This window comes from Oncorhynchus gorbuscha, unplaced genomic scaffold (genome assembly GCF_021184085.1).
Source record: "Oncorhynchus gorbuscha isolate QuinsamMale2020 ecotype Even-year unplaced genomic scaffold, OgorEven_v1.0 Un_scaffold_1931, whole genome shotgun sequence".
Taxonomy (NCBI): domain Eukaryota; kingdom Metazoa; phylum Chordata; class Actinopteri; order Salmoniformes; family Salmonidae; genus Oncorhynchus; species Oncorhynchus gorbuscha.
Window position 1 is genome coordinate 20,001 of NW_025746577.1, and position 19,166 is coordinate 39,166.

The 19,166-nt window shown below is 45.5% G+C and overlaps 1 pseudogene across 1 annotated transcript in view; it reads left to right on the plus strand.

Moving 5' to 3' along the window:
• Window positions 1–19,166, plus strand: part of LOC124024580 — a 54,594-nt pseudogene that overhangs the window by 14,680 nt on the left and 20,748 nt on the right. The window contains exons 4-5 of the transcript XR_006837016.1: window positions 9,520–9,728; window positions 17,462–17,588. The product of XR_006837016.1 is annotated as an insulin-like growth factor 1 receptor (transcript). The remainder of the gene's footprint in view (window positions 1–9,519; window positions 9,729–17,461; window positions 17,589–19,166) is intronic.

A 19,166-nucleotide genomic window follows, 5' to 3' on the forward strand; every position in this document is an offset into this window, starting at 1 on the left:
CCTCTACATTATGTCAGCTTTGTAAAGGAGGACCAGCTCCCCACCCCTCTACATTCTGTCAGCTTTGTAAAGGAGGACCAGCTCCCCACCCCTCTACATTCTGTCAGCTTTGTAAAGGAGGACCAGATCCCCACCCCTCTACATTCTGTCAGCTTTGTAAAGGAGGACCAGCTCCCCACCCCTCTACATTCTGTCAGCTTTGTAAAGGAGGACCAGGACCAGATCCCCACCCCTCTACATTCTGGCAGCTTTGTAAAGGAGGACCAGCTCCCCACCCCTCTACATTCTGGCAGCTTTGTAAAGGAGGACCAGCTCCCCACCCCTCTACATTCTGTCAGCTTTGTAAAGGAGGACCAGCTCCCCACCCCTCTACATTCTGTCAGCTTTGTAAAGGAGGACCAGGACCAGATCCCCACCCCTCTACATTCTGTCAGCTTTGTAAAGGAGGACCAGCTCCCCACCCCTCTACATTCTGTCAGCTTTGTAAAGGAGGACCAGCTCCCCACCCCTCTACATTCTGTCAGCTTTGTAAAGGAGGACCAGCTCCCCACCCCTCTATATTCTGTCAGCTTTGTAAAGGAGGACCAGCTCCCCACCCCTCTATATTCTGTCAGCTTTATAAAGGAGGACCAGCTCCCCACCCCTCTATATTCTGTCAGCTTTATAAAGGAGGACCAGATCCCCACCCCTCTACATTCTGTCAGTTTTATAAAGGAGGACCAGCTCCCCACCCCTCTATATTCTGTCAGCTTTATAAAGGAGGACCAGCTCCCCACCCCTCTATATTCTGTCAGCTTTATAAAGGAGGACCAGATCCCCACCCCTCTATATTCTGTCAGTTTTATAAAGGAGGACCAGATCCCCACCCCTCTACATTCTGTCAGCTTTGTAAAGGAGGACCAGATCCCCACCCCTCTACATTCTGTCAGCTTTGTAAAGGAGGACCAGATCCCCACACCTCTACATTCTGTCAGCTTTGTAAAGGAGGACCAGATCCCCACCCCTCTACATTCTGTCAGCTTTGTAAAGGAGGACCAGCTCCCCACCCCTCTATATTCTGTCAGCTTTGTAAAGGAGGACCAGCTCCCCACCCCTCTATATTCTGTCAGCTTTGTAAAGGAGGACCAGATCCCCACCCCTCTACATTCTGTCAGCTTATCTGCTTGGTTCTTTTGCCTTTTCATCTTTTAATGGTTTGTTTTGAGGAATTTCCTTTCACTCTCTCCGTCGTTGAGCGTTGCCATGGTAATCAGGTAGCGTATTGAGTGGTGTGTGTGTGTAGGGGAATGCTAGGAGAGGTTCCTCTGCGTAGGTTGTCCTTGACAACGGGCCCTGAACCCCCCCTTGCTCAAGTCTCTAATTGTAAATAGATAACGTTGGAGAACTCTGCCTTTCAGTCTGTATTACAACTGCCTCTGCATGGCTATTCTGTCACAATATGGAGCTGTAGGGTTGGTGTGGACCCTTGCCTTTCAGTCTGTATAACAACTGCCTCTGCATGGCTATTCTGTCACAATATGGAGCTGTAGGGTTGGTGTGGACCCTTGCCTTTCAGTCTGTATAACAACTGCCTCTGCATGGCTATTCTGTCACAATATGGAGCTGTAGGGTTGGTGTGGACCCTTGCCTTTCAGTCTGTATAACAACTGCCTCTGCATGGCTATTCTGTCACAATATGGAGCTGTAGGGTTGGTGTGGACCCTTGCCTTTCAGTCTATTACAACTGCCTCTGCATGGCTATTCTGTCACAATATGGAGCTGTAGGGTTGGTGTGGACCCTTGCCTTTCAGTCTGTATTACAACTGCCTCTGCATGGCTATTCTGTCACAATATGGAGCTGTAGGGTTGGTGTGGACCCTTGCCTTTCAGTCTGTATAACAACTGCCTCTGCATGGCTATTCTGTCACAATATGGAGCTGTAGGGTTGGTGTGGACCCTTGCCTTTCAGTCTGTATTACTACTGCCTCTGTATGGCTATTCTGTCACAATATGGAGCTGTAGGGTTGGTGTGGACCGAAACAGCGATCCCTTTCACCTACATAGAAAACACTGTCCTCTGCTGTTGTCTGAGAGTTTCATTAACAATGTCTCAATCATTAAAAGATCCTGTCAGGTATTTAATACATCTGCATTTTACATTTAGGTAGCAGCAGACCACCCTGCATCCCACTATGTTAGGTAGCAGCATACCACCCTGCATCCCACCACCCTGCATCCCACTATGTTAGGCAGCAGTATACCACCCTGCATCCCACCACCCTGCATCCCACTATGTTAGGTAGCAGCATACCACCCTGCATCCCACTATGTTAGGCAGCAGCAGACCACCCTGCATCCCACTATGTTAGGTAGCAGCATACCACCCTGCATCCCACTATGTTAGGCAGCAGCAGACCACCCTGCATCCCACTATGTTAGGCAGCAGTATACCACCCTGCATCCCACCACCCTGCATCCCACTATGTTAGGTAGCAGCATACCACCCTGCATCCCACTATGTTAGGCAGCAGCAGACCACCCTGCATCCCACTATGTTAGGTAGCAGCAGACCACCCTGCATCCCACTATGTTAGGTAGCAGCATACCACCCTGCATCCCACTATGTTAGGTAGCAGCATACCACCCTGCATCCCACTATGTTAGGCAGCAGCAGACCACCCTGCATCCCACTATGTTAGGTAGCAGCAGACCACCCTGCATCCCACTATGTTAGGTAGCAGCATACCACCCTGCATCCCACTATGTTAGGCAGCAGCAGACCACCCTGCATCCCACTATGTTAGGCAGCAGTATACCACCCTGCATCCCACCACCCTGCATCCCACTATGTTAGGTAGCAGCATACCACCCTGCATCCCACTATGTTAGGCAGCAGCAGACCACCCTGCATCCCACTATGTTAGGCAGCAGTATACCACCCTGCATCCCACCACCCTGCATCCCACTATGTTAGGTAGCAGCAGACCACCCTGCATCCCACTATGTTAGGTAGCAGCATACCACCCTGCATCCCACTATGTTAGGCAGCAGCAGACCACCCTGCATCCCACTATGTTAGGCAGCAGCAGACCACCCTGCATCCCACTATGTTAGGTAGCAGCATACCACCCTGCATCCCACTATGTTAGGCAGCAGCAGACCACCCTGCATCCCACTATGTTAGGTAGCAGCATACCACCCTGCATCCCACTATGTTAGGCAGCAGCAGACCACCCTGCATCCCACTATGTTAGGCAGCAGCAGACCACCCTGCATCCCACTATGTTAGGTAGCAGCAGACCACCCTGCATCCCACTATGTTAGGTAGCAGCATACCACCCTGCATCCCACTATGTTAGGCAGCAGCATACCACCCTGCATCCCACTATGTTAGGTAGCAGCATACCACCCTGCATCCCACTATGTTAGGTAGCAGCATACCACCCTGCATCCCACTATGTTAGGTAGCAGCATACCACCCTGCATCCCACTATGTTAGGTAGCAGCATACCACCCTGCATCCCACTATGTTACCCTGGTATCCTCTCTGTGGTCACTAAAGATCCCATGGCACTTATTGTAATAGTAGGGGTGTTAACCCCGGTATCCTGCCTCTCTGTGGTCACTAAAGATCCCATGGCACTTATTGTAATAGTAGGGGTGTTAACCCCGGTATCCTGCCTCTCTGTGGTCATTAAAGATCCCATGGCACTTATTGTAATAGTAGGGGTGTTAACCCTGGTATCCTCTCTGTGGTCACTAAAGATCCCATGGCACTTATTGTAATAGTAGGGGTGTTAACCCCGGTATCCTGACTCTCTGTGGTCACTAAAGATCCCATGGCACTTATTGTAATAGTAGGGGTGTTAACCCTGGTATCCTCTCTGTGGTCACTAAAGATCCCATGGCACTTATTGTAATAGTAGGGGTGTTAACCCTGGTGTCGTGACTCTGGTCACTAAAGATCCCATGGCACTTATTGTAATATAGTAGGGGTGTTAACCCCGGTATCCTGCCTTTCTGTGGTCACTAAATATCCCATGACACTTATTGTAATAGTAGGGGTGTTAACCCCGGTATCCTGACTCTCTGTGGTCACTAAAGATCCCATGGCACTTATTGTAATAGTAGGGGTGTTAACCCCGGTATCCTGCCTCTCTGTGGTCACTAAATATCCCATGACACTTATTGTAATATAGTAGGGGTGTTAACCCACTTATTGTAATAGTAGGGGGTATCCTGCCTCTCTGTGGTCACTAAAGATCCCATGGCACTTATTGTAATAGTAGGGGTGTTAACCCCGGTATCCTGCCTCTCTGTGGTCACTAAAGATCCCATGACACTTATTGTAATAGTAGGGGTGTTAACCCCGGTATCCTGCCTCTCTGTGGTCACTAAAGATCCCATGGCACTTATTGTAATAGTAGGGGTGTTAACCCCGGTATCCTGCCTCTCTGTGGTCACTAAAGATCCCATGGCACTTATTGTAATAGTAGGGGTGTTAACCCCGGTGTCCTGCCTCTCTGTGGTCACTAAAGATCCCATGGCACTTATTGTAATAGTAGGGGTGTTAACCCTGGTATCCTCTCTGTGGTCACTAAAGATCCCATGGCACTTATTGTAATAGTAGGGGTGTTAACCTCGGTGTCTTGACTCTCTGTGGTCACTAAAGATCCCATGGCACTTATTGTAATAGTAGGGGTGTTATAACCCCGGTGTCTTGACTCTGTGGTCAGTAAAGATCCCATGGCACTTATTGTAATAGTAGGGGTGTTAACCCCGGTATCCTGCCTCTCTGTGGTCACTAAAGATCCCATGGCACTTATTGTAATAGTAGGGGTGTTAACCCCGGTGTCTTGACTCTCTGTGGTCACTAAAGATCCCATGGCACTTATTGTAATAGTAGGGGTGTTATAACCCCGGTGTCTTGACTCTGTGGTCAGTAAAGATCCCATGGCACTTATTGTAATAGTAGGGGTGTTAACCCCGGTGTCCTGCCTCTCTGTGGTCACTAAATATCCCATGGCACTTATTGTAATAGTAGGGGTGTTAACCCCGGTATCCTGCCTCTCTGTGGTCACTAAAGATCCCATGGCACTTATTGTAATATAGTAGGGGTGTTAACCCCGGTATCCTGCCTCTCTGTGGTCACTAAAGATCCCATGGCACTTATTGTAATAGTAGGGGTGTTATAACCCCGGTGTCTTGACTCTGTGGTCAGTAAAGATCCCATGGCACTTATTGTAATAGTAGGGGTGTTAACCCCGGTGTCCTGCCTCTCTGTGGTCACTAAAGATCCCATGGCACTTATTGTAATAGTAGGGGTGTTAACCCCGGTGTCCTGCCTCTCTGTGGTCACTAAAGATCCCATGGCACTTATTGTAATAGTAGGGTGTTCTAACCCTTGGTATCCTGCCTCTCTGTGGTCACTAAAGATCCCATGGCACTTATTGTAATAGTAGGGGTGTTAACCCCGGTATCCTGCCTCTCTGTGGTCACTAAAGATCCCATGGCACTTATTGTAATAGTAGGGGTGTTAACCCCGGTATCCTGCCTCTCTGTGGTCTCTCTCTGATTAGAAAGTTATCTGCTCCAAGGCTCACTGCATTCCTGCCATTCCTGAGTCCTCACGGAACTAAAGTGGTATTCTACTGCCCCTCTCCTCTCTCATTTTCTCTGTCTTCTCTCCGTTTGGCCCTGTTAAAATCTGCCCCTCTCCTCTCTCATTTTCTCTGTCTTCTCTCCGTTTGGCCCTGTTAAAATCTGCCCCTCTCCTCTCTAATTTTCTCTGTCTTCTTCTCTCTGTTTGGCCCTGTTAAAATCTGCCCCTCTCTCTAATTTTCTCTGTCTTCTTCTCTCTGTTTGGCCCTGTTAAAATCTGCCCCTCTCCTCTCATTTTCTCTGTCTTCTCTCCGTTTGGCCCTGTTAAAATCTGCCCCTCTCCTCTCTCATTTTCTCTGTCTTCTCTCCGTTTGGCCCTGTTAAAATCTGCCCCTCTCCTCTCTCATTTTCTCTGTCTTCTCTCCGTTTGGCCCTGTTAAAATCTGCCCCTCTCCTCTCTCATTTTCTCTGTCTTCTCTCTATTTGGCCCTGTTAAAACCTGTACATCTCATCTGGTACTGGTCTGGACTGCAGGGTTAGTGTGGTGGAGACCATCAGACTGAGGGTTAGTGTGGTGGAGACCATCAGACTGAGGGTTAGTGTGGTGGAGACCATCAGACTGAGGGTTAGTGTGGTGGAGACCATCAGACTGAGGGTTAGTGTGGTGGAGACCATCAGACTGAGGGTTAGTGTGGTGGAGATCATCAGACTGAGGGTTAGTGTGGTGGAGACCATCAGACTGCAGGGTTAGTGTGGTGGAGACCATCAGACTGCAGGGTTAGTGTGGTGGAGACCATCAGACTGCAGGGTTAGTGTGGTGGGTGGAGACCATCAGACTGAGGGTTAGTGTGGTGGGTGGAGACCATCAGACTGAGGGTTAGTGTGGTGGAGACCATCAGACTGCAGGGTTAGTGTGGTGGGTGGAGACCATCAGACTGCAGGGTTAGTGTGGTGGGTGGGTGGAGACCATCAGACTGCAGGGTTAGTGTGGTGGGTGGGTGGAGACCATCAGACTGCAGGGTTAGTGTGGTGGAGACCATCAGACTGCAGGGTTAGTGTGGTGGAGACCATCAGACTGCAGGGTTAGTGTGGTGGGTGGAGACCATCAGACTGCAGGGTTAGTGTGGTGGAGACCATCAGACTGAGGGTTAGTGTGGTGGGTGGAGACCATCCGACTGAGGGTTAGTGTGGTGGAGACCATCTGACTGCAGGGTTAGTGTGGTGGGTGGAGACCATCCGACTGAGGGTTAGTGTGGTGGGTGGAGACCATCCGACTGCAGGGTTAGTGTGGTGGAGACCATCAGACTGCAGGGTTAGTGTGGTGGAGAGCATCAGACTGCAGGGTTAGCGTGGTGGGTGGAGACCATCAGACTGCAGGGTTAGCGTGGTGGGTGGAGACCATCAGACTGCAGGGTTAGTGTGGTGGAGACCATCAGACTGCAGGGTTAGTGTGATGGAGACCATCAGACTGCAGGGTTAGTGTGGTGGAGACCATCAGACTGCAGGGTTAGTGTGGTGGAGACCATCAGACTGCAGGGTTAGTGTGGTGGAGACCATCAGACTGCAGGGTTAGTGTGGTGGAGACCATCAGACTGCAGGGTTAGTGTGGTGGAGACCATCAGACTGCAGGGTTAGTGTGGTGGAGACCATCAGACTGCAGGGTTAGTGTGGTGGAGACCATCAGACTGCAGGGTTAGTGTGGTGGAGACCATCAGACTGCAGGGTTAGTGTGGTGGGTGGAGACCATCAGACTGCAGGGTTAGTGTGGTGGGTGGAGACCATCAGACTGCAGGGTTAGTGTGGTGGGTGGGGACCATCAGACTGAGGGTTAGTGTGGTGGGTGGAGACCATCAGACTGAGGGTTAGTGTGGTGGAGACCATCAGACTGCAGGGTTAGTGTGGTGGAGACCATCAGACTGCAGGGTTAGTGTGGTGGAGACCATCAGACTGCAGGTTAGTGTGGTGGAGACCATCAGACTGAGGGTTAGTGTGGTGGAGACCATCAGACTGAGGGTTAGTGTGGTGGAGACCATCAGACTGAGGGTTAGTGTGGTGGAGACCATCAGACTGAGGGTTAGTGTGGTGGAGACCATCAGACTGAGAGGATATTTCTGTTTACTGTTGGTGACTCCCTGTTCTTTCTCCTCCTTACTCCCTCCCCATCTCTCCTCCCTCTACCTCTCTCTCTCTCTACCTCCCCACCTCTCTCTCCCTCCCCACTTCTATCTCTACATCCCCTTCTCTTTACCTCTCTCTCCCTCCCCACCCCACCTCACCTCTCTCTCCTTCCCCACCACTCTCTCTCCCTCCCCACCTCTCTCCTCTCTCCCTCTCTACCTCTCTCTCCCTCCCCACCTCACCTCTCTCTCCTTCCCCACCACTCTCTCTCCCTCCCCACCTCTCTCCTCTCTCCTCTCTACCTCTCTCTCCCTCCCCACCTCACCTCTCTCTCCTTCCCCACCACTCTCTCTCCCTCCCCACCTCTCTCCCTCCCCACCTCACCTCTCTCTCCTTCCCCACCACTCTCTCTCCCTCCCCACCTCTCTCCTCTCTACCTCTCTCTCCCTCCCCTCCCCACCTCACCTCTCTCTCCTTCCCCACCACTCTCTCTCCCCTCCCCACCTCTCTCCTCTCTCCTCTCTACCTCTCTCCCTCCCCACCTCCCTCTCCTTCCCCACCACTCTCTCTCCCTCCCTCTCCCCTCCCCTCACCTCTCTCCCTCTCCTCTCCCTCCCCACCTCTCTCTCTCCTCTCTCTCTCTCTCCCTCACCCTCTCTCCCTCCCTCCCCACCTCTCTCTCTCCCTCCCTCCCACCTCATCCTCTCTCCCTCCCCACCTCTCTCCCCACCTCTCTCCCTCCCTCCTCTCTCCCTCCCCTCTCTCTCTCTCTCTCTCCTCTCTCTCTCTCTCCCTCCTCTCTCTCTCTCTCCTCCCTCTCTCTCTCCCTCTCTCTCCCTCTCCCACCTCTCCCTCCCCACCTCTCTCCCCTCCCTCCCCACCTCTCTCTCCCTCCCCTCCCCACCTCACCTCTCTCTCCCTCCCCACCTCTCTCCCTCCCCACCTCTCTCCCTCCCCACCTCTCTCTCCCTCCTCTCTCCTCTCTCTCCCTCCTCTCTCTCCTCTCTCTCCCTCCTCTCTCCTCTCTCTCCCTCCTCTCTCCTCTCTCTCCCTCCCCACCTCACCCTCTCTCTCCTTCCCCACCACTCTCTCTCCCTCCCCACCTCTCTCCCTCCCCACCTCACCTCTCTCTCCTTCCCCACCACTCTCTCTCCCTCCCCACCTCTCTCCTCTCTACCTCTCTCTCCCTCCCCTCCCCACCTCACCCTCTCTCCTTCCCCACCACTCTCTCTCCCTCCCCACCTCTCTCCTCTCTCTCCCTCTCTCCCTCTCTCCCTCTCTACCTCTCTCTCCCTCCCCTCCCCACCTCACCTCTCTCTCCCTCCCTCCCCACCACATCTCTCTCTCCCTCCCCACCTCTCTCCCTCCCCACCTCTCTCCCCTCCCTCCCCACCTCTCTCCCTCCCCACCTCTCTCCCTCCCTCTCTCTCTCTCTCTCCCTCCCTCCTCTCTCTCTCTCTCCCTCCCTCTCTCTCTCTCTCCCTCCTCTCTCTCCCTCTCCCTCCCTCTCTCTCCCTCCCCACCTCTCTCTCCCTCCCCTCCCCACCTCACCTCTCTCTCCCTCCCCTCCCCACCTCACCTCTCTCTCCCTCCCCACCTCTCTCCCTCCCCACCTCTCTCCCTCCCCCCTCTCTCTCCCTCCTCTCTCCTCTCTCTCCCTCCTCTCTCCTCTCTCTCCCTCCTCTCTCCTCTCTCTCCCTCCTCTCTCCTCTCTCTCCCTCCTCTCTCCTCTCTCTCCCTCCTCTCTCTCCTCTCTCCTTCCTCCCCACCTCTCTCTCCTCTCTCCTCTGTCCCCCCCCCCCCCCCCCCCAATCCCCTCAGCATGTATGCTTTCCATGCAGTAGACAATCAGCACCTCCAGTTCTTGTGGGATTGGACCCAGCACAACCTGACCATCCGGGCCGGGAAACTGTTCTTCCGATCCAACCCTAAACTCTGCATGTCGGAGATCCGGAAGATGTGGCAGAGGACGGGCATCACAGAGAAGTTTGAGGAGGACGACTTCAGGAACAACGGAGACCGAGCAAGCTGTACGATACTTATATTATACTGTACTATACAGCTCTATGATATTATACTGTACAGCTCTATGATATTATACTGTACAGCTCTATGATATTATACTGTACAGCTCTATGATATTATACTGTACAGCTCTATGATATTATACTGTACAGCTCTATGATATTATACTGTACAGCTCTATGATATTATACTGTACTATACAGCTCTATGATATTATACTGTACTGCTCTATGATATTATACTGTACAGCTCTATGATATTATACTGTACTATACAGCTCTATGATAGTATACTGTACTGCTCTATGATATTATACTGTACAGCTCTATGATATTATACTGTACAGCTCTATGATATTATACTGTACAGCTCTATGATATTATACTGTACTATACAGCTCTATGATATTATACTGTACTGCTCTATGATATTATACTGTACAGCTCTATGATATTATACTGTACAGCTCTATGATATTATACTGTACTATACAGCTCTATGATATTATACTATACAGCTCTATGATATTATACTATACAGCTCTATGATATTATACTGTACTGCTCTATGATATTATACTGTACTATACAGCTCTATGATATTATACTATACAGCTCTATGATATTATACTATACAGCTCTATGATATTATACTATACAGCTCTATGATATTATACTGTACTGCTCTATGATATTATACTGTACTATACAGCTCTATGATATTATACTGTACTGCTCTATGATATTATACTGTACTATACAGCTCTATGATATTATACTGTACAGCTCTATGATATTATACTGTATTATACTATACTGCTCTATGATATTATACTGTACAGCTCTATGATATTATACTATACAGCTCTATGATATTATACTGTACTATACAGCTCTATGATATTATACTGTACTGCTCTATGATATTATACTGTACTGCTCTATGATATTATACTATACAGCTCTATGATATTATACTGTACTGCTCTATGATATTATACTGTACTATACAGCTCTATGATATTATACTATACAGCTCTATGATATTATACTATACAGCTCTATGATATTATACTCTATGATATTATACAGCTCTATGATATTATACTATACTGTACTGCTCTATGATATTATACTATACAGCTCTATGATATTATACTGTACAGCTCTATGATATTATACTGTACAGCTCTATGATATTATACTGTACAGCTCTATGATATTATACTGTACAGCTCTATGATATTATACTGTACTGCTCTATGATATTATACTGTACTGCTCTATGATATTATACTATACAGCTCTATGATATTATACTGTACTGCTCTATGATATTATACTGTACTGCTCTATGATATTATACTGTACTGCTCTATGATATTATACTGTACAGCTCTATGATATTATACTGTACTATGATATTATACTGTACAGCTCTATGATATTATACTGTACTATACAGCTCTATGATATTATACTGTACTACAGCTCTATGATATTATACTGTACTGCTCTATGATATTATACTGTACTGCTCTATGATATTATACTATACAGCTCTATGATATTATACCATACAGCTCTATGATATTATACTGTACAGCTCTATGATATTATACTGTACAGCTCTATGATATTATACTGTACTGCTCTATGATATTATACTGTACTGCTCTATGATATTATACTATACAGCTCTATGATATTATACTGTACTGTACAGCTCTATGATATTATACTGTACTATACAGCTCTATGATATTATACTGTACTGTACAGCTCTATGATATTATACTGTACTGCTCTATGATATTATACTGTACTGCTCTATGATATTATACTGTACAACTCTATGATATTATACTGTACTATACAGCTCTATGATATTATACTGTACTGCTCTATGATATTATACTATACTGCTCTATGATATTATACTGTACTATACAGCTCTATGATATTATACTGTACAGCTCTATGATATTATACTGTACTGCTCTATGATATTATACTGTACTATACAGCTCTATGATATTATACTATACAGCTCTATGATATTATACTGTACAGCTCTATGATATTATACTGTACAGCTCTATGATATTATACTGTACAGCTCTATGATATTATACTGTACAGCTCTATGATATTATACTGTACAGCTCTATGATATTATACTGTACAGCTCTATGATATTATACTGTACAGCTCTATGATATTATACTGTACTGCTCTATGATATTATACTATACAGCTCTATGATATTATACTATACAGCTCTATGATATTATACTGTACTGCTCTATGATATTATACTATACAGCTCGATATTATACTGTACTGCTCTATGATATTATACTGTACTGCTCTATGATATTATACTGTACAGCTCTATGATATTATACTGTACTATACAGCTCTATGATATTATACTGTACTATACAGCTCTATGATATTATACTGTACTGCTCTATGATATTATACTGTACAGCTCTATGATATTATACTGTACTGCTCTATGATATTATACTGTACTATACAGCTCTATGATATTATACTGTACTGCTCTATGATATTATACTGTACTATACAGCTCTATGATATTATACTATACAGCTCTATGATATTATACTGTACAGCTCTATGATATTATACTGTACAGCTCTATGATATTATACTGTACAGCTCTATGATATTATACTGTACAGCTCTATGATATTATACTGTACAGCTCTATGATATTATACTGTACAGCTCTATGATATTATACTGTACAGCTCTATGATATTATACTGTACTATACAGCTCTATGATATTATACTGTACAGCTCTATGATATTATACTGTACAGCTCTATGATATTATACTGTACAGCTCTATGATATTATACTGTACTATACAGCTCTATGATATTATACTGTACAGCTCTATGATATTATACTGTACTATACAGCTCTATGATATTATACTGTACTGCTCTATGATATTATACTGTACAGCTCTATGATATTATACTGTACTATACAGCTCTATGATATTATACTATACAGCTCTATGATATTATACTGTACTATACAGCTCTATGATATTATACTGTACAGCTCTATGATATTATACTACTCTATGATATTATACTGTACAGCTCTATGATATTATACTGTACTATACAGCTCTATGATATTATACTATACAGCTCTATGATATTATACTGTACTATACAGCTCTATGATATTATACTGTACAGCTCTATGATATTATACTGTACAGCTCTATGATATTATACTGTACAGCTCTATGATATTATACTATACAGCTCTATGATATTATACTGTACAGCTCTATGATATTATAATGTACAGCTCTATGATATTATACTGTACAGCTCTATGATATTATACTATACAGCTCTATGATATTATACTGTACTGTACAGCTCTATGATATTATACTGTACAGCTCTATGATATTATACTGTACTATACAGCTCTATGATATTATACTGTACTGCTCTATGATATTATACTGTACAGCTCTATGATATTATACTGTACTGTACAGCTCTATGATATTATACTGTACAGCTCTATGATATTATACTGTACTATACAGCTCTATGATATTATACTGTACAGCTCTATGATATTATACTGTACTGCTCTATGATATTATACTGTACTGCTCTATGATATTATACTGTACAGCTCTATAATACCATACTTTATATTTAACAGCTCTATACTATACAGCTCTATAATACCATACTTTATTTTAAACCTTTTTAGTTACTACATTGCAGTACCAGTCAAAAGTTTGGACACCTACTCATTCAAGTTCTCTTTTTTAGTTTTGCTATTTTCTACATTAGTGAAAACATCCAAACTATGAAATAACACGTATACAATTATGTAGTAACTAAAATAGTTAAACAAATCAAAATATAGATTTTAGATTTGAGATTCTTCAAAGTAGCCACCCTTTGCCTTGATGACAGCTTAGCACACTTGGCATTCTCTCAAACAGCTTCATGAGGAATACTTTTCCAACGGTCTTGAAGGAGTTCCCACATATGCTGAGCACTTGTTGGCTTTTTTTCCTTCACTCGGTGGTCCAACTCATTCCAAACCATCTCAATTGGGTTGAGGTCAGGTGATTGTGGAGGCCAGCTCATCTGATGCAGCACTCCATCACTCTCCTTCTTGGTCAAATGGCCCTTACACAACCTGAAGGTGTGTTGGGTCATTCTCCTGTTGAAAAACAAATGATAGTCCCACTAAGCGTAAACCAGATGGGATGGCGTATCGCTGCAGAATGCTGTGGTAGCCAGGCTGGTTTATTCTAACTAAATCAGTGTCACTGGCAAAGCATCCCCACACCATCACACCACCTCCTCCATGCTTCACGGTGGGAACCACATACCATCACACCACCTCCTCCATGCTTCACGGTGGGAACCACATACCATCACACCACCTCCTCCATGCTTCACGGTGGGAACTCCACACCATCACACCACCTCCTCCATGCTTCACGGTGGGAACCACATACCATCACACCACCTCCTCCATGCTTCACGGTGGGAACTCCACACCATCACACCACCTCCTCCATGCTTCACGGTGGGAACCACACACCATCACACCACCTCCTCCATGCTTCACGGTGGGAACCACACACCATCACACCACCTCCTCCATGCTTCACGGTGGGAACCCCACACCATCACACCACCTCCTCCATGCTTCACGGTGGGAACCACACACCATCACACCACCTCCTCCATGCTTCACGTTGGGAACCACACATGCAGAGATCATCCGTTCACCTAATCTGCATCAGACCAAAGGACAAATTTCCACCGGTCTAATGTACCATTGCTCGTGTTTCTTGGCCCAAGCAAGTATTTTTCTTGTTTGTGTCCTTTAGTAGTGCTTTATTTGCAGCAATTCAATCATGAAGTCCTGATTCACACAGTCTCCTCTGAATAGTTGATGTTGAGATGTGTCTGCTACTTGAACTGGGCTGCAATCTGAGGTGCAGTCAACTCTAATGAACGTATCCTCTGCAGTAGAGGTAACACTGGGTCTTCCTTTCCTGTGGCGGTCCTCGAGAGACAGTTTCATCATCAGCGCTTGAGGGTTTTTACGACTGCACTTGAAGAAACTTTCAAAGTTCTTGAAATGTTCCGATTGACTGTTGTTTCTCTTTGCTTATTTGAGTTGTTCTTTTGATAATGTGGACTTGTTCTTTTAGGAAATGGGGATATCTTCTGTATACCACCCCTACCTTGTCACAACACAACTGATTGGCTCAAATGCATTGAGAAGGAAAGAAATTACACAAATTAGCATTTTAACATGGCACACCTGTTAATTGAAATGTATTCCAAGTGATTACATCATGAAGCTGCTTGAGAGAATGAAAACACATTTTTTACCTTTATTTTACTAGGCAAGTCAGTAAAGAACAAATGTTTATTTTCAATGACGGCCTAGGAACAGTGAGTTAACTGCCTGTTCAGGGGCAGAACAACAGATTTGTACCTTGTCAGCTCGGGGATTCGAACTTGCAACCTTTCGGTTACTAGTCCAACGCTCTAACCACTAGGCTACCCTGCTAAGAGTGTGCCAAGCTGTCATCAAGGCAAAAGGGTGGCTACTTTGAAGAATCTGAAATATATTTTGATCAGTTTAACACTTTTTTGGTTACTACATGATTCCATATGTGTTATTTCATCGTTTTGATGTCTTAACTATTATTCTACAATGTGAAAATTGTCAAAATAAAGAAAAACCCTGGAATGAGTAGGTGTGTCCAAACCTTTGACTGGTACTGTATATACTGCATGGTTCAGCCATGTCCATTCATTGAAACAATAGCTGTGTACTGCATGTGGAGTGGCAGGTAGCCTAGTGGTTAGAGCATTGGGCCAGTAACTGAAAGGTTGCTGGATCAAATCCCTGAGCTGACAAGGTAAAAATCTGTTGTTCTGCACCTGAACAAGGCAGGAAGAAAAATAAGAATTTGTTCATAACTGACTTGCCTAGTTAAATAAAGGTCAAATAAATGTTTCAGCCATGTCCATTCGTTGAAGATATAGTTGTGTACTACATGGTTCAGCCCACACCATATTGCCCTCGACAGCAAACTCTGGAAACAAACAAGTTCTACTTTTCCTGCTCTCACCACATAGACAATGTAATGGGCTGGTTTGATCTCACCACATAGACAATGTAATGGGCTGGTTTGATCTCACCACTGAGACAATGTAATGGGCTGGTTTGATCTCAACACTGAGACAATGTAATGGGCTGGTTTGATCTCGACACTGAGACAATGTAATGGGCTGGTTTGATCTCGACACTGAGACAATGTAATGGGCTGGTTTGATCTCGACACTGAGACAATGTAATGGGCTGGTTTAATCTCGACACTGAGACAATGTAATGGGCTGGTTTGATCTTGACACTGAGACAATGTAATGGGCTGGTTTGATCTCAACACTGAGACAATGTAATGGGCTGGTTTGATCTCACCACATAGACAATGTAATGGGCTGGTTTGATCTCACCACTGAGACAATGTAATGGGCTGGTTTGATCTCACCACTGAGACAATGTAATGGGCTGGTTTGATCTCAACACTGAGACAATGTAATGGGCTGGTTTGATCTCGACACTGAGACAATGTAATGGGCTGGTTTGATCTCAACACTGAGACAATGTAATGGGCTGGTTTGATCTCGACACTGAGACAATGTAATGGGCTGGTTTAATCTCGACACTGAGACAATGTAATGGGCTGGTTTGATCTCGACACTGAGACAATGTAATGGGCTGGTTTGATCTCACCACTGAGACAATGTAATGGGCTGGTTTGATCTCACCACATAGACAATGTAATGGGCTGGTTTGATCTCACCACTGAGACAATGTAATGGGCTGGTTTGATCTCACCACTGAGACAATGTAATGGGCTGGTTTGATCTCAACACTGAGACAATGTAATGGGCTGGTTTGATCTCGACACTGAGACAATGTAATGGGCTGGTTTGATCTCAACACTGAGACAATGTAATGGGCTGGTTTGATCTCGACACTGAGACAATGTAACAATGACACTGAGACAATGTAATGGGCTGGTTTGATCTCGACACTGAGACAATGTAATGGGCTGGTTTGATCTCACCACTGAGACAATGTAATGGGCTGGTTTGATCTCACCACTGAGACAATGTAATGGGCTGGTTTGATCTCACCACTGAGACAATGTAATGGGCTGGTTTGATCTCACCACTGAGACAATGTAATGGGCTGGTTTGATCTCAACAGTGAGACAATGTAATGGGCTGGTTTGATCTCAACACTGAGACAATGTAATGGGCTGGTTTGATCTCAACACTGAGACAATGTAATGGGCTGGTTTGATCTCGACACTGAGACAATGTAATGGGCTGGTTTGATCTCGACACTGAGACGATGTAATGGGCTGGTTTGATCTCGACACTGAGACGATGTAATGGGCTGGTTTGATCTCACCACTGAGACAATGTAATGGGCTGGTTTGATCTCACCACGGAGACAATGTAATGGGCTGGTTTGATTCGATGTTTCTAAGCACTTGTAGGATTAGGGCTGGTCGTTGTGATTGGTTGTATTCTCCAGGTGAGCTGACTGTGGTTGTGATTGGTTGCCAGGTGAACAGGCTTTGTAAATTGTGTGATTGGTTGTGTTCACCAGGTGAGAGTAAGATCTTGCGGTTCAAGTCCAACAGTACGATGTCTAACCGTATCAAAGTGACCTGGCAGCGCTACAGACCCCCAGACTATAGAGACCTCATCTCATTCATACTATACTACAAGGAGGCGTAAGTTACTCTACAGTCAGTCTGTCTGTACTTCCTCTATATCCTAGAACATCCTCTAACCCATCACTCTACTTCCTCTATCCTAGAACATCATCTAACCCATCAGTCTACTTCCTCTATATCTAACCCTAACCCATCAGTCTCTCTACTTCCTCTATATCCTCTAACCCTTCAGTCTCTACTTCCTCTATATCTAACCCTAACCCATCAGTCTGGCTCTACTTCCTCTATATCCTCTAACCCATCAGTCTGGCTCTACTTCCTCTATATCCTCTAACCCATCAGTCTGGCTCTACTTCCTCTATATCCTCTAACCCATCAGTCTGTCTCTACTTACTCTATATCCCCTAACCCATCAGTCTGTCTCTACTTCCTCTATATCCTCTAACCCATCAGTCTGTCTCTACTTCCTCTATATCCCATAACCCATCACTCTACTTCCTCTATATCCCATAACCCATCACTCTACTTCCTCTATCCTCTAACCCATCAGTCTGCCTCTACTTCCTCTATATCCTCTAACCCATCAGTCTGCCTCTACTTCCTCTATATCCTCTAACCCATCACTCTAATTCCTCTATATCCTCTAACCCATCAGTCTGTCTACTTCCTCTATATCCTCTAACCCATCAGTCTGTCTCTACTTCCTCTATATCCTCTAACCCATCAGTCTGTCTCTACTTCCTCTATATCCTCTAACCCATCACTCTACTTCCTCTATATCCTCTAACCCATCACTCTACTTCCTCTATATCCTCTAACCCATCAGTCTGTCTCTACTTCCTCTATATCCTCTAACCATCATCAGTCTATATCCTCTAACCCATCAGTCTGTCTCTACTTCCTCTATATCCTCTAACCCATCAGTCTGTCTCTACTTCCTCTCTATATCCTCTAACCCATCAGTCTGTCTCTACTTCCTCTATATCCTCTAACCCATCAGTCTGCCTCTACTTCCTCTATATCCTCTAACCCATCAGTCTGCCTCTACTTCCTCTATATCCTCTAACCCATCACTCTAATTCCTCTATATCCTCTAACCCATCAGTCTGTCTACTTCCTCTATATCCTCTAACCCATCAGTCTGTCTCTACTTCCTCTATATCCCCTAACCCATCAGTCTGTCTCTACTTCCTCTATATCCTCTAACCCATCAGTCTGTCTCTATATCCTCTAACCCATCAGTCTGCCTCTACTTCCTCTATATCCTCTAACCCATCAGTCTGCCTCTACTTCCTCTATATCCTCTAACCCATCAGTCTGCCTCTACTTCCTCTATATCCCCTAACCCATCAGTCTCTCTACTTCCTCTATATCCTCTAACCCATCAGTCTCTCTACTTCCTCTATATCCTCTAACCCTTCAGTCTCTACTTCCTCTATATCTAACCCTAACCCATCAGTCTGGCTCTACTTCCTCTATATCCTCTAACCCATCAGTCTGGCTCTACTTCCTCTATATCCTCTAACCCATCAGTCTGGCTCTACTTCCTCTATATCCTCTAACCCATCAGTCTGTCTCTACTTACTCTATATCCCCTAACCCATCAGTCTGTCTCTACTTCCTCTATATCCTCTA